The sequence below is a fragment of the Lytechinus pictus genome, chromosome 9, assembly GCF_037042905.1.
Source record: "Lytechinus pictus isolate F3 Inbred chromosome 9, Lp3.0, whole genome shotgun sequence".
NCBI lineage: Eukaryota > Metazoa > Echinodermata > Echinoidea > Temnopleuroida > Toxopneustidae > Lytechinus > Lytechinus pictus.
The window spans coordinates 8,505,210-8,518,568 of NC_087253.1; positions in this window are offsets into that span (position 1 = coordinate 8,505,210).

Sequence of the window (13,359 nt, forward strand, 5' to 3'; positions counted from 1 at the left end):
ATCCCATTTCCAGCCATTGTCCACGCCAGTAACCCTAGACCATAATAATCGCGATTTGCGGTTCGATCCGTGATCGTGGCGTTCCAATCTGCATTGGTGCGCGTGTGCCCGAAATGCTATCGGTGTCATGTGACACCCCGGATATATCGATCTCAAGGTGGATGACCTACATGTACTGATCGGACGGGCTTACGAATTATCTTCTCTGAATTCCGTAGCATGGTATAGAAAGGAAATTAAAATTTAGAAACAGGAAAACAAGTAGGGAGACGTAAGATATTGGGGCCTGAAAAGAAAGAAATAAGGCATGCCAAAGAAAAAAAACACCAGCCTCTCATAAACATGTATAAAGGCAATGCTACCTATCCACATGACCGAGTTGGTGTATAAACTTACACTGTCAAAATACTGGGGTGTTAAACAACTAACACCAGTTGCTGTCCCTAGACATTGGAGTCGACCATACCCTGAGGTGTTAAAATTACACCGTAGAGATGGAAAATTACACCAAATAGTGTAAAGGTAATACAACCAAATATGTGTTACATTAACACCCAGGGCATTGAACTAGCACCAAAAATTAAATAACAGAGTAACATGTTTTGTGATGTTTGTGGTGTTCCGGTGTAAATTACCTTTGACATGAATATGGAAAACGTATCAAAAGACCCACTATTCCAGAGAAGTGTGAGCTGTAAATCTAATTTTGTATAGGAGCAAACATAGGTTGATTATCAGTATGGCCCTGGCAAGTGGGTGTGCTGGGTTTTACGGGGGAAGGGGGGGGGGGTTGATGCGTGAATTATTTTCCATACACACTAAGAAATCCCGGTACAAATTGGGTGTACGATATGTGCGTACACCCCTTAATACCGTCGAGATGCAAGTTAGCTCTTTTGCGAGAGAACGTGCCTGTTGCCCACCCCTGTACTCTTTGCGCGCACCCCACCAGTCTCGCTGATAGACGTATGGTATATATAAAGTTGATTTGTGATCGAGGATTACCCGAAATAACAATGCACGAACGCCACACTTTACCGAAGTGAAATAATTTGTTAAATATTTAATATTTATTTGATATTTGTTTCAAATACACTATTGATTACGTATACATTTGGAGAAACAGTAAATAGATCTACTTGAATTACAACTATCAGTACAAGTCAAAAAAAGAATCAGATCATATCGCTAGGGACCTCATCTAAGCCCTTTCCAATCTCATCGCTTCTCGCTTGCATAGCGGGAAGAATCTTGACCACAGATAAAACGAGGTAAGTTCGAGTCCCAACTAAATTAACTAAAAAATAGATAGAGAAATTGAATGGACCGGAAGTCTCGACACTCTTTTTTGTTATTTCATGCGGGATACATTGTGCACCCTAAGGGGTAGACGTATACACCCTCTAATGTGCAGATAGACACCCAAAATAGGGGTGCACACTGTACACCCTTATTTGGGGTGTATGCGCGCACCCCTAGGGGTACTCGTATAGGGACAAGCCTGTGTACCCCTAGGTGTGTAAAATTGAACCCGAATTTCTTAGTATGTAGGTAGCACAGCCTTGAACTGGGTTAGGTGTGACAGAAACTTTGAAAAACATGTAACAAACTGACCTCCATTTTGCGTAGAAACATATAAACTAATTATTTTTTTTTTTTTGCTTGTCAAATTTCTATTGCGAAAAGTAACCTTCATTTTGTTATTAACATTTTTTTTTTTATTATTTTTTTTGTTGTGGGGGGGGGGGGTATCTTGTCAAATTTTCTGTAGCAACCCTTTAAAAAAGAAAACGTTCCGAGGGACCTGATTATCAGGATCCCGGCCTTTGACAGAAAGTAGAAAAACCAGTGCCAAGGTATATGATTCAGCTTTTTCGAAAAGAGGCCTCTTCACTTCAGTCGGAGGAGGCGACCACTTCAGGGAGAGCTTAGCACAATAACTTAAAAGCTTTCAATTCACCCGAAATCTGAGATCGATTCATTTAGGCTATCGATTGCTATCGTGCATAGCGACCTATCCATTCAAAGATTTCGAGATAAGAGCGCGACCTGTCAAACTCGGCTCCTAGCCTTGTTTCGTCGTGTTCGGGGGGATCGGAATTACAAAATAAATCAGGCCATTTTCGGCATCTATACCGGTAAAAGATCCTCTTCTTGGGTTTGCTTTCGATCTAAACTTTGATGAAATGATTCTGAATCATACATTGTTTGGGCGCCAATCCTAAAAATAATGAATAAGGGAAAAACATAATTTTTAGCCAAAACAGACAGTTGACACAAAGTCAAAAATAATCTTCTATTTATACAAAATCAGTTCGTAATGGACACGGCTCTGTGAAGCACGGATGCTGGTGTTACTCATGTTATCCCCAAATTTTCCTTGGGGGTGCTAAGTGTATTATCATCCATAGGCGCCAGCCCCATGTATTTTGGAAGATGACATTTTTTGGTGTAGAATTTGAAAAAAATTTAACCAAAAGGAGCTTAATTTTCTCGCGATTTTTTTTTCTTCAAATTTGTAGCAACCAATTCGACCTCCAAACACTTTTTATTTATGTATTGTTTTTTTTCTTCATTTTTTGCTTTCCAAATTATTTTACACCAGTACAAACAAAGGCGTTCCCAGTGACTTGCTAATGGACAGCACAAAACTGATGTTCTATGACAAAACCAATTGAATTATAACTCTTACCAAAATTGTATGGAATTTTTCTCCGCATTTGAAGGTATTTTCGTTTCTTTAAATCCCACATGACATATTATCCGTTAATTCACATGTCTTTTGAATAAGTTGTTTCAAAGGAATATTTGTATTATTTTTGTGTGTGTTCCAAACTTTCGGTAACCATTGCGCTAAAGTGATCTTAATTGCATGGAAAATAAGATTAGATAGAGTCTACAGTTGCAATTTCGAATGCCATATTTTTTTTCTGAAAATTTCCTTCGATTCCATTTCAGATAACCTAGTATTTGAGGATTTGTTTTTCGGTTTAGGTTTCCCTATTCTGTTTGATTCGAGGGTAATACATAAGTCTAATTCGTGGTTTCCAGTCCGGTTTCACTTTACCATTGGTGCCAGGGCTTAAAACCAAATCTTAACTCTTTCATTTCCTTCCCTTCTCGCATCTGTCTGACTTTTCACTTGCAATAAGGTAGAGCTTCAAGCTAAAGCAACACCAACGAAACCGGTTTCAAATTTACAGATATAATGCCTTTGAAAATGAGCTTTTATCGGAATAAAATATATTTCACAAATTATAGGGCGATCATCTCATTAAAAATTTGATGATGTTTACAATAGATGTGTGTCTATCTCGACGGATAATTGTATTCCTTTTTCCTTTTTTTAAGACTATTGCCTAAGTAAATGCTAGACATAAGTTATTATTATTTTTATATTCTATAAAAATAATCCCACTTCTGTCATACATGTAAAACAAAATGCCAGTTGCCTTTTTATAAATATATTGCAGGGGGCACCATTAAACAAACCCCCCGAAGATTTGAGGTATTGTATAGGGTATTGAGTTGAACGCGATCCGCCCGAAGATCTGGGTCGCTGATATGCCACCGTTCCGCTCGAAATTTGAGCTACCATAATGCTCTGGCGATAGATTTCAGAGATTATGTGGAGTCACTTTCTTCAAGATTAAGGCTTCTTTTCTTCTGCTGAATAATAGCTTAAACTAGCATCATAAAAAACCCATTGCTTTACAAAAGTGAATTTGTGTTCTCTTTGATTTAGTTCAAGCATTTGAGCAGCACACATTTACATATGTTGTATGGTGGTTGAAACCCTCTCCTTTGAAATAATGGGTGTAATTGGTTAGAATTCTAGCCATTAGTGCCCATGACATACTCCTTTGGAAAGATGTTCATCACACTAATGTTGCCCTCAACCCAGGTGAGATGAATGAATGGATTGATACATTGAATGTACAAAGCATCTATAAGCAGCTGGAGCTGTAGTCGCTGTATATAATTGAAAAGGCAAATATATTATTGACGCCTCTTAAATGATATGTGTGACTATCATTAGTATTGATGTTATTATCATTTAATCCTAGATAAGATATCAATGATAATAATGACAACAACAATATAAATAATAATAATTATAATAATTAAGTCCTAATCCTTGTCGGGTGGTTATTTCTTCTCTCAAATGTATGCTTTTCCTAGTCTGTCAGTCTATGTTGAATAAAATGGTTTTCAATAAGATCGAAAAACACAATTTTAAATATGTCTGCCGTCTGTCACTCTGTAATAGGTATTGTTCACCTAAACAATAACAGATTCATCATGATCGTGGTTGAAAAGGAAAGTACCTTGATATTGACTTTTGAGGAAAATAATAATTGGGACAGGATATTGGTATATTTCAGCTCAAGGTGAAACTGTTCTGATTTCAATATCGCTTTGCTTTCTTTATCACCTCCCCCCCCCCCTCCCCATTTAACGCCGCCTTTCCTTCATTTTCATTACTATGGTTTGCCTCCCGCCTTTCCTATCAAGTTATCCCCCTTGATCTCACACTCGAAATTTCTCAAAGCCCTCAATGTTCTCTCTCCCCCTCTATTTGTCTCTCTCTTGTGTCCTTTCTCGTTTTCCTGTTTGGCTCTCTCTCTCTTTCTTTATCATTCTGATTGCAAATAACATTATTTTATTTCATTTTATTTTTATTTATTCTATTAAAATGAAGTAATGAATAAATATACAGATATCGGTGGAAATACAAAGAATGGATAAATATATTTTTCCTCAACTGCTGCTTTCGCATACTTACCAACATGTCTAGTCATTCTGGCTTGGTTTTAAACCCTGAAATCTTCCCTACGTTTTATCTTCCCCTGCCTTCCTTTCTTACGCCACAGTCACATTACCGTAGCCGATTCCAAACCGTCCAATGATATGCCGTTCAAAAATAACGCCATGGTGTTAATCGGTTTGCGTTGTATTCGCCGTTGTGACTGAAGCATGAGGGTTTCTCATTGCGATAGCAAGCGATTAATTGTAAACTGATTGTCGCCTGTGTGCATGCATTATACATCAAACAGTCTTGCTCGCAGCTCGCTGTAAGCAACGAATACACGACATGACGGGTTTAATCTACAAATTGATGAATACCCGAAGTCAATCCCTCTGTATCGCCTTCTCTGCATCGCATTTCTTAAATAAAAACCCCGGTGGCAACATCCTCCACCCATTTCTTATCCTAAATCGACCATAATCTAAACTTAAACTTCACTTTGTGCAACGTAAGCATATACAAGAATATATTCTCCTATTCTTGTAAGCACCGCTGTTAACATATCGACAAGCGCAACAATCAAATTTGACATGCAAAGCACAATATATTAACAAAAGGGTTTGCGTTAATGAATAAATTTTCAAATTCGATTAAGGTCGAGTTATATAAAATAAAACTAAGTTGCAAAGTTTCATGAAAAATGAAACTTACAATAACTTGATTTCAAAAATGAATGCACAATGTTGGCTTGCGAATGGCTAAGACATTAACAGATAAATCGGCGAGTGATATTTTCCCATTAATACGAATGGTATTATTTTTCTCTCTTATTCATATTTAACAGGTGTGATCGAATTTCCTCGAATAAAACATAATTTGATGTAGCGCCCTTACGCAATCTACCTCATTCCCTTCTGATTGCCTGTGAACGATCCATCTAATAGATAGAAATCAAGCGTGTTTTTTTCAATCATGCGTCAATCATATTTTACGTCATTCATAGTTTTGGTGATTCTAGTTATGAAACATGTTTTCCGAATGAGTAGCAGGATGTTCCAGATAAACTCACTCAAATTCGCAATTTGCTCCTGCAAATGCAAATGTGGGAGCATCACTTTCCATTGTCCTAACTCAGTCATGCATGAATTATGAACCATGAAATGGGCTTTGGATGAAAGAAAAGCAGCATACCTTCCCATTTATATACGTCACATGAATCAAATTTATGATTAGACGACTGCAAAAACTTTCACTACATTACAGTTCCAGTTTTGTTGTCTTTTTTTCCTTGGAAGCACAGTATGTTATATTTACATATCTCATTTCTCTCTCTTCTTTATTTCCACCTTTTTCTATTTCCTTTCACTTCATTTCTACCGCTCAGTGTCATTTTGATTCCTCCGCAGGCTAAAAACGAACGGAGATAATCACAACAGCATGCAATCGTCTGACAGGTATATTAGAGAATCATAAACTAGATTTCCAAACAAATATCATGAGCTCAGACAAGTCTTTCTTTCAAATCCTTCACATCAACCAACTTATTCTATAGCTGCAACAGAACTGTCATGGCATTGTGTCACGGGAAATTGCATGTCTGGCGATGAATCCTCGTATACATATAGGTACATGTCACATGACATGGTTTATTTAATTATTTTATTGAACATTTACATTGTTGGACTTGGTGAAATGAGGCTCTGTAGAATTATTATTTAGCTTCCTTTGGATTAAAGCTCAAATTTGCAATATTTTTGAAAACCGATTTTCCTTCTTTTTTTCAAATGATTTAGCCCCTTTTGGAATCAAGCTCTACATTTATATAACATAACCTGATTCAGATTCACTTTTACGTAGACGGTATTAAACATCCATTTGACACCTACTATGGAGACATTTATGCTGCTTGGCTGGTGATTTACATTACCATGAATGGTAAAAAAATGGTATATGGCAAAACATTCAATGTTGAACTTGATCTAGTACGTGGGCGTGACGCTTTTTAATGCAGCTTGTGTCTGTGTGTGAGGGTTTGTGCGTGTCTATATGGGACAGGGAGTGTGTGGGTGGCTGCGCGAGTAAACGTAAAGATGGCGCGGTCGTGCGTGGATGTCAGAGTGGGAGTTGTACGGGCGTGCGCAAACGCGGAGAACGAGTTCGTCAACCTTGTATGCTTTTATTGCACCTCGCGAGGAAAATCACATTATATAGCCTTGGCCTCTGCGCTTTAATCGCTTGTCGTAAAATACTACCGATGGCATTTTCAAGAAGATTACAATTCACTTGGGGATCGAATAATATACCAAAAAGAAAAATAATAGCTTGTCGATAAGTAACAACCAGACGTGATGATGAGGAAATGAGGGAAGGATCATGGCCAACGAGAGAATTAAGTGTGAAATGAACAAAAGTATCTATAAGTTTAACAGAGGCCGTGGGAATCGAAATTACATTTCATTTCATTACAAAGAGAAGTTCATTGATAAAGATGAAATAAAGGGAATACATGTACATTGGAAATTCAAATGTCATTGCTGTATGATTATGGCATTGCATACATGTATGTCCGCCTGCACACATCAATGATGTAAGTTTTAAGGTCATTCTAGGGGCTTGTAGCGATCTTGACCTCTGACAAAACTTATTTCATTCTACTTGTACTTTACCTGTATTTGATAAAAGGCGAGAGTTTGCTTATTTTCATATGAGCTTTATGAATTTATACACGTCTTTTAAATTTCTTAGTAAAAATATTTACCGTTAGTTAGGCCTATATTATTCACCATCATACAGTGTTAGAGAAGAACTCGAATGACATTTTCCCCCTCTCTTTTGCATACGATGAATTTTAATATTGCCTATTTCATTTAATTATATTCAATGTAAGATAAGATACATTGCTAGAGCAGGCCGGGGCCGCGGATACAAAACAAAAATAATAGATTCAAACAAGGGTCACAGTAATCTTATTGGTTTTGATTCACTGAAAATTGACACTTTCAATTCGAATTTGACATAAAAAAGGCATTAAAATAAGCTATAATGATGAGAAGTCAGTTTTTAAGCGAAATATCAATAAATACACGATGTACGGCAATATATTGGCACATGACGTTAAAAAAGGACAATGTGTCTCATTCATTGCCATAAATCTGCATGCGCATCATCCTTTTCCGTTCATAATATTGGTCAAGGTTTCAGGAGACACAATATCTTGTCAATATCCTGCTCTATTGTTATATTATTTTAAGGTCGTTTCCCATCATTAATTTCGCTTCTTTCGATGTCGGAGAAAGAAGGTTGTCAGTATGATTTAATACATTGAGAAGAAAACGCGCTTACATATGCGGACAAGATTTGAATGGAAAAGTTACCACTAAAATATTTGAATCCATAGATAAACGTTAAAAAACATTGAGAATTGACGTAAAGATTTTTTGTTTTCAATTATTAATTTCATAATTTAGTGTTCAGCGCCAAATAATCTGCGAGGTATGAAAATGAGGGGATCAGTGACGTCATACACTCATCGTTTAGTTTGTACGTTATGACAGGGTATGACATACAGTTTTTAAATGAAACAAAATCCCATTCTCTTCAAGCACATTGGTTGGTTATTATTGCAATGCTTGAACAGATTTGAATCAACAATCTCTATATAACAAAATAGAAAACAAACGTTTAAATTTGAATGCTGTGAAATGTCACACGTTTTTAATTTCATATGTCATTTTTTTATTCAAAATATGTTTTTTTTATTACTCTCTTTTTATTCCACTCAAATTATAGGGGACGTGGATTGACCTCTAATGAACGATTTACAAACAGATGCAATTGTGTACCTTCCCCTCCCCCCCCCCTCCCATTCCCCCCCTCTCTCTCTTTCTTACTCTTTTTTTTCTTTCTGTCTTTCTTTCTTTCCTTCTTTCTTCAGTTCCCTCTTTCTCGCTCTGTCTACATTTGTAGTTCTCTTTTTCCCCTCCTTCCTGCTTATTTTTCTCAATTTATCACATTTAATTAGATGATGTCTAAATTCTTTGTTTTGCGTCATACACCCACATGTCTCGTTCTTTTACTTTTGGCGAGTAGTAAAAACTGTAATTGTGTCGGTTGACATTTCTATCTGACGTAAACTACTACGCCACCCTTTTAGCGGGAGGTGGGCATTGTTTTGCTGGTATTGTTGGCCTTTTTTAATCGAAATGTTACGTAAATGAAGCCCATCAACAGCAAATAATGCTTAAAATTAATATTAACTTTAACTTAATTTTTATCTAATTAACATGGCTTTGTGCTTGAGTGAACTCCAAACTTCATTTTTTTTTTCGTAATTGAAACCCTCACTGAATACTTTTACATTAAATCAAGTACTTGGATTAGATACTGGTGATCAGTTGTGACATTTATCACTTTTAAAGCTTAATTTGTGGCCTTTGAAGGCAAAACAAATAATGGCGAACTTCATCGCGGGCGAATTTTTTTTTTTTTTTTTTTTTTAGTTTTAGCTGTTAGGGTGGCACATCACATGATGATCGATTAATTCAACACCTTGCCCCCCCCCCCTCTCCTTTAAAATACAACCTTGCATTTAATATTTCCACACTATTGTGAGATAGGATTGGGATGGAGTGATATAATGTATATTCGATGCGGAGCTTTTCTCCATTAGGCAAAGTCAACAAATGGCTATACATCAATTGAGATAATCCACCCTTTTTAATACCCGATAATTACAGTAATATGGACGCGTTAACGAATTAATATTGGTCAGTTGGGAATTCAAAGTAATTACACTCTGACCTTGCCTCCTAACGTTATGGAGTGTATTTCCAAAAAGGTAAGTTGGTTAGACTTTGAGTCATGGATATAACAAAACGCACGAGAAGTGATCGTACTTCCCCGTCAAATAAATTTAATATAAAGCATTTATTTTATTGGTAAAGATATATGAATTGAATTAAATTATTTTTATGGCAACATTCAAGTCCTAAGAAGTATTTTCAACCGTTTTGAGAAGATTTGATTTGAATAAGTATATCAGATTTAAACCCTTTGGGATTTTTTTTGAAAAGGGCTATGATGAACTACATATACTGTATATCCAGATATTACACAGTAATAAAGATGACATAATGATTTTCTTCACGTGTTTTTTATTCAGAGAAAATTATTGTATGACTGAAAGATAAGAATATTATTGTGGAGAGCAATAATTTTAGACCTATTAAAAAAATGACAACTTGACTCAAAATACCAATATCAGACAAACACATGTTACTTTCTACGAAAGATCCCGTCTTTCTCTTCATATGATTATAATGATTTACTTTTTATTGTACCTAAAATAGCTTCGATTTCAGAAAAAAAAATTACTTACCAAATCTTATTGAAGCTTTAAGCTCCATTTTCTTAAACAAATACCAACGGATCCCGTGATGACACTTTTGTAAAGAAGGGAAAGCAGCCACAAAACAGTTTTTCTAATGGAGTATCGAACCACATTGATTTATTTCGACGTACTGCAATTACGCTCAGCCACACCGAGGGCCCCGTTCCTGCTCGATCAAAGCTATTGCATTATTCAACATGGTATAATATCGGTCCGTTTGGACTTTGGTGTGTGGTGTGACTGGGACATGGCATTGATTGAAAGAAGACACACAGATCACTCAATCCTGTCGATATGGGCCAATTCACACCCGGTAAAATGTTTACACACACAACACCCGAGTGCAAATGGTTCTCGACTAGGGGCCCGTAACACAACACTTAGCAATGATCGTAGAACATTTTTTTCTACGATTGATTCCATTGACTACAATGTACAATCAATCGTGAACATCAAGCGTACGATCAATCGCTAACCTTTGTGCTACGGGACCCAGGACTCACATTTGGTAAATACGATGTGCGCTTGCATGGTGTTGTGCTAGGGGGCTGTCAAATTGACGGAGACAGCTGATTCCTATTGACTTTTGCTGTTCACTCATAAGAAATTGTTTCCCCCTTGTCGTCAAACATGCACAGGGAGCACTTTCACACTACCATTTGAGTCAAAACGAACTCGACACCTCACAAATCCCCATTTTAAGAGAAAAAATATGTCCCGAACGCATAACCATTATAAATGGCTGGAAATGGTATCTTCTCCCAAATAATTTGATACAATATTTATGTGGTATGTGTTAACACTTGGATGAATAGGGTCCCGTAACATAAAGGTTAGCGATTAATCGTACGCTTGATTTTTACGATTGATTCTACAGTGTAGTCATAGAATCAATTGTAGAAAAATGTTCTACGATCATTGCCAATCTTTGTGTTACGGGCCCCAGGAGGTATTCTCTGCAGTGATGTAAATTTTAACTTGCGCCAAAATAAGGCATGACTGCAAGGAATGATCCTGCATTAGTCAGTAAACATGTTTGAAAATCCCTTTTCAATGAAATAAACTTGATAATTCATATCAAAACATGTTTATTAAACAATTATAAGGTAAATTATTGAATAGGTGTTTTAAATGGATATTAATGCAACAGTTGCGGGATTATGGAATCGTTAACATTTGGGACCCGATGCGTGAAACTTTTTCCATAAAAAACGCTGGCAAACAAAATTATGCCATTGAAAATTACAGAATAAAAAACTCTGGCAAAAATTTGACAGAGTTTTTATGGTAAAAGTTTTATGCAACGGGCCCCTGGATTCATTCATTGCAGGCATGCCTTACATTAGCGCAAATCAAAAGTTGCATCACTTCAAAGACATAGCTCCCTATTATAATCCAAGCGTCAACACATACCACATAAATATGGTGACAGATTATTTGGCAGAACATATTATTTCAGGCAATATATAATGATTCTGTGTTCATAACATACATGTACCTTTTCCTTAAATCGGGGATTTGTGAGGTGTCGTTTTGTTTTTTACTCACACGGTACAAATTCACTTGGCAAATGCCGCTAGATTGTAACGAACGGTCCGCATGGTCTAGTGGTTAAAGCATTGGACTCATAATAGCAAGGTTGTGAGTTCGAATCCCCGCTCTGCCATTGTCTCTACTACGATACAAGATCTAAGAGTAATGTCTGTTTCTGCAAGGTCAGCTTCTGAGCCTGATTAATTGAAACATAAAATATTTCCAAAGTAAGTGGTTATATACTAGCCTATAGTATAATGGGATTTAACTAGCAAAAAGCTGTCCCACCGAGTTACTACGGTAGTTACCATAAACGTATTCGGTAAATTGGGGGAAGTGGGAACACGCCTGCCGTCATGAAAATACCGATATAGGGAATCCATCGAGGAAACACGTGAAATATTTGTTTATTCACATTTTGTTTTCCGCCCCAAATTGGTAAATGAATGCCTATCGTCATCTCGCACGACATAATGTGGAAATTGTATTCTCGCTGTCACATTGTGTACGGATCTAATATTGATCTTTCCCGCACACGGCGGCGGAACGAGAATTTGCGTGGAGACAGATCAGACCGGGGTGGGTCTTGCACCTCTCGTCTCGAAGGAACGAAATCAAGAGTAAATTCTCGATTCGCCTAAGAAATTAGCAAATACAATCTCATCAAAATGTTTGAAATAACATACTGATTTAGCGTTTATCTAAACAGCTCCCGGTACTTGTACTGAACAGCTCCTGGAAATTGTATTGAATGATAAACGCCAGTGACACCACAATTTCCCCCCGAAATGTATATAGATCTATACGGTTTTGCACGATCGAAACTCGTACACCAATCACAGCTATACTTTATCTAGCATTATTGGGCACACAATAGAAATATGCATTAACGTGGTACATCCTAAACTTTATAATTACGATAATTGTCCAGTCAAAATAGGGGGGGGGGGGGAATGATAAGCACACCCGAAACAAACTGCGGCATACTCATTTTTTTCACAATTGAACTATTATACAATGTAGTATTGACCATAATAACATACCCAAATTGTAGAAAATTCGAAGCTATGGTATGATATTTTATTTGCATATTCAAAATGACCGCCATTTGGCATAATATTAAATGTATATATATTTTTTTGATACAAGAGAAACGTTTAAACATCAATCCATTATAGGAATTTGCTTTGGGTAATTTTATATTTTGACTGGACTGTGCGAGCAAATGACCATGTCCATTGAAAAAAATTAATCATACTTATTTCACTGCCATGACTGATTTGGAATGGTTAGAAATATTATTTCATCAGTAAAATGGAGTATAATGGGTTTTTTAAGGTTCATTTGTACAAATTTGAACGAGGACAGAGATGTGTGCATTTCGATTTCAAAGATTTGTGGATAACTTCATTACACTTAATAACTTCTAGGTGATTACGTTCTCTCTCCCCCTCTCCCTTATACCTCTCTCTCTGTACCTCTCTCTCTCTTGCCTTTAGTCTGCTATGTAGCATATTTGATATAAATTGGCTATAGGCCTATAATTGGATAATGCGTACTCAAATCAATTCCTTATCCAATGAAGATTAAAGCGATAATAGTCGAAACAGCATAACACCTCTTCTTCTCTATATTACATCTACTCGCAAAGATAAAACAAATTATGCTCGATATTGGCATTACGATA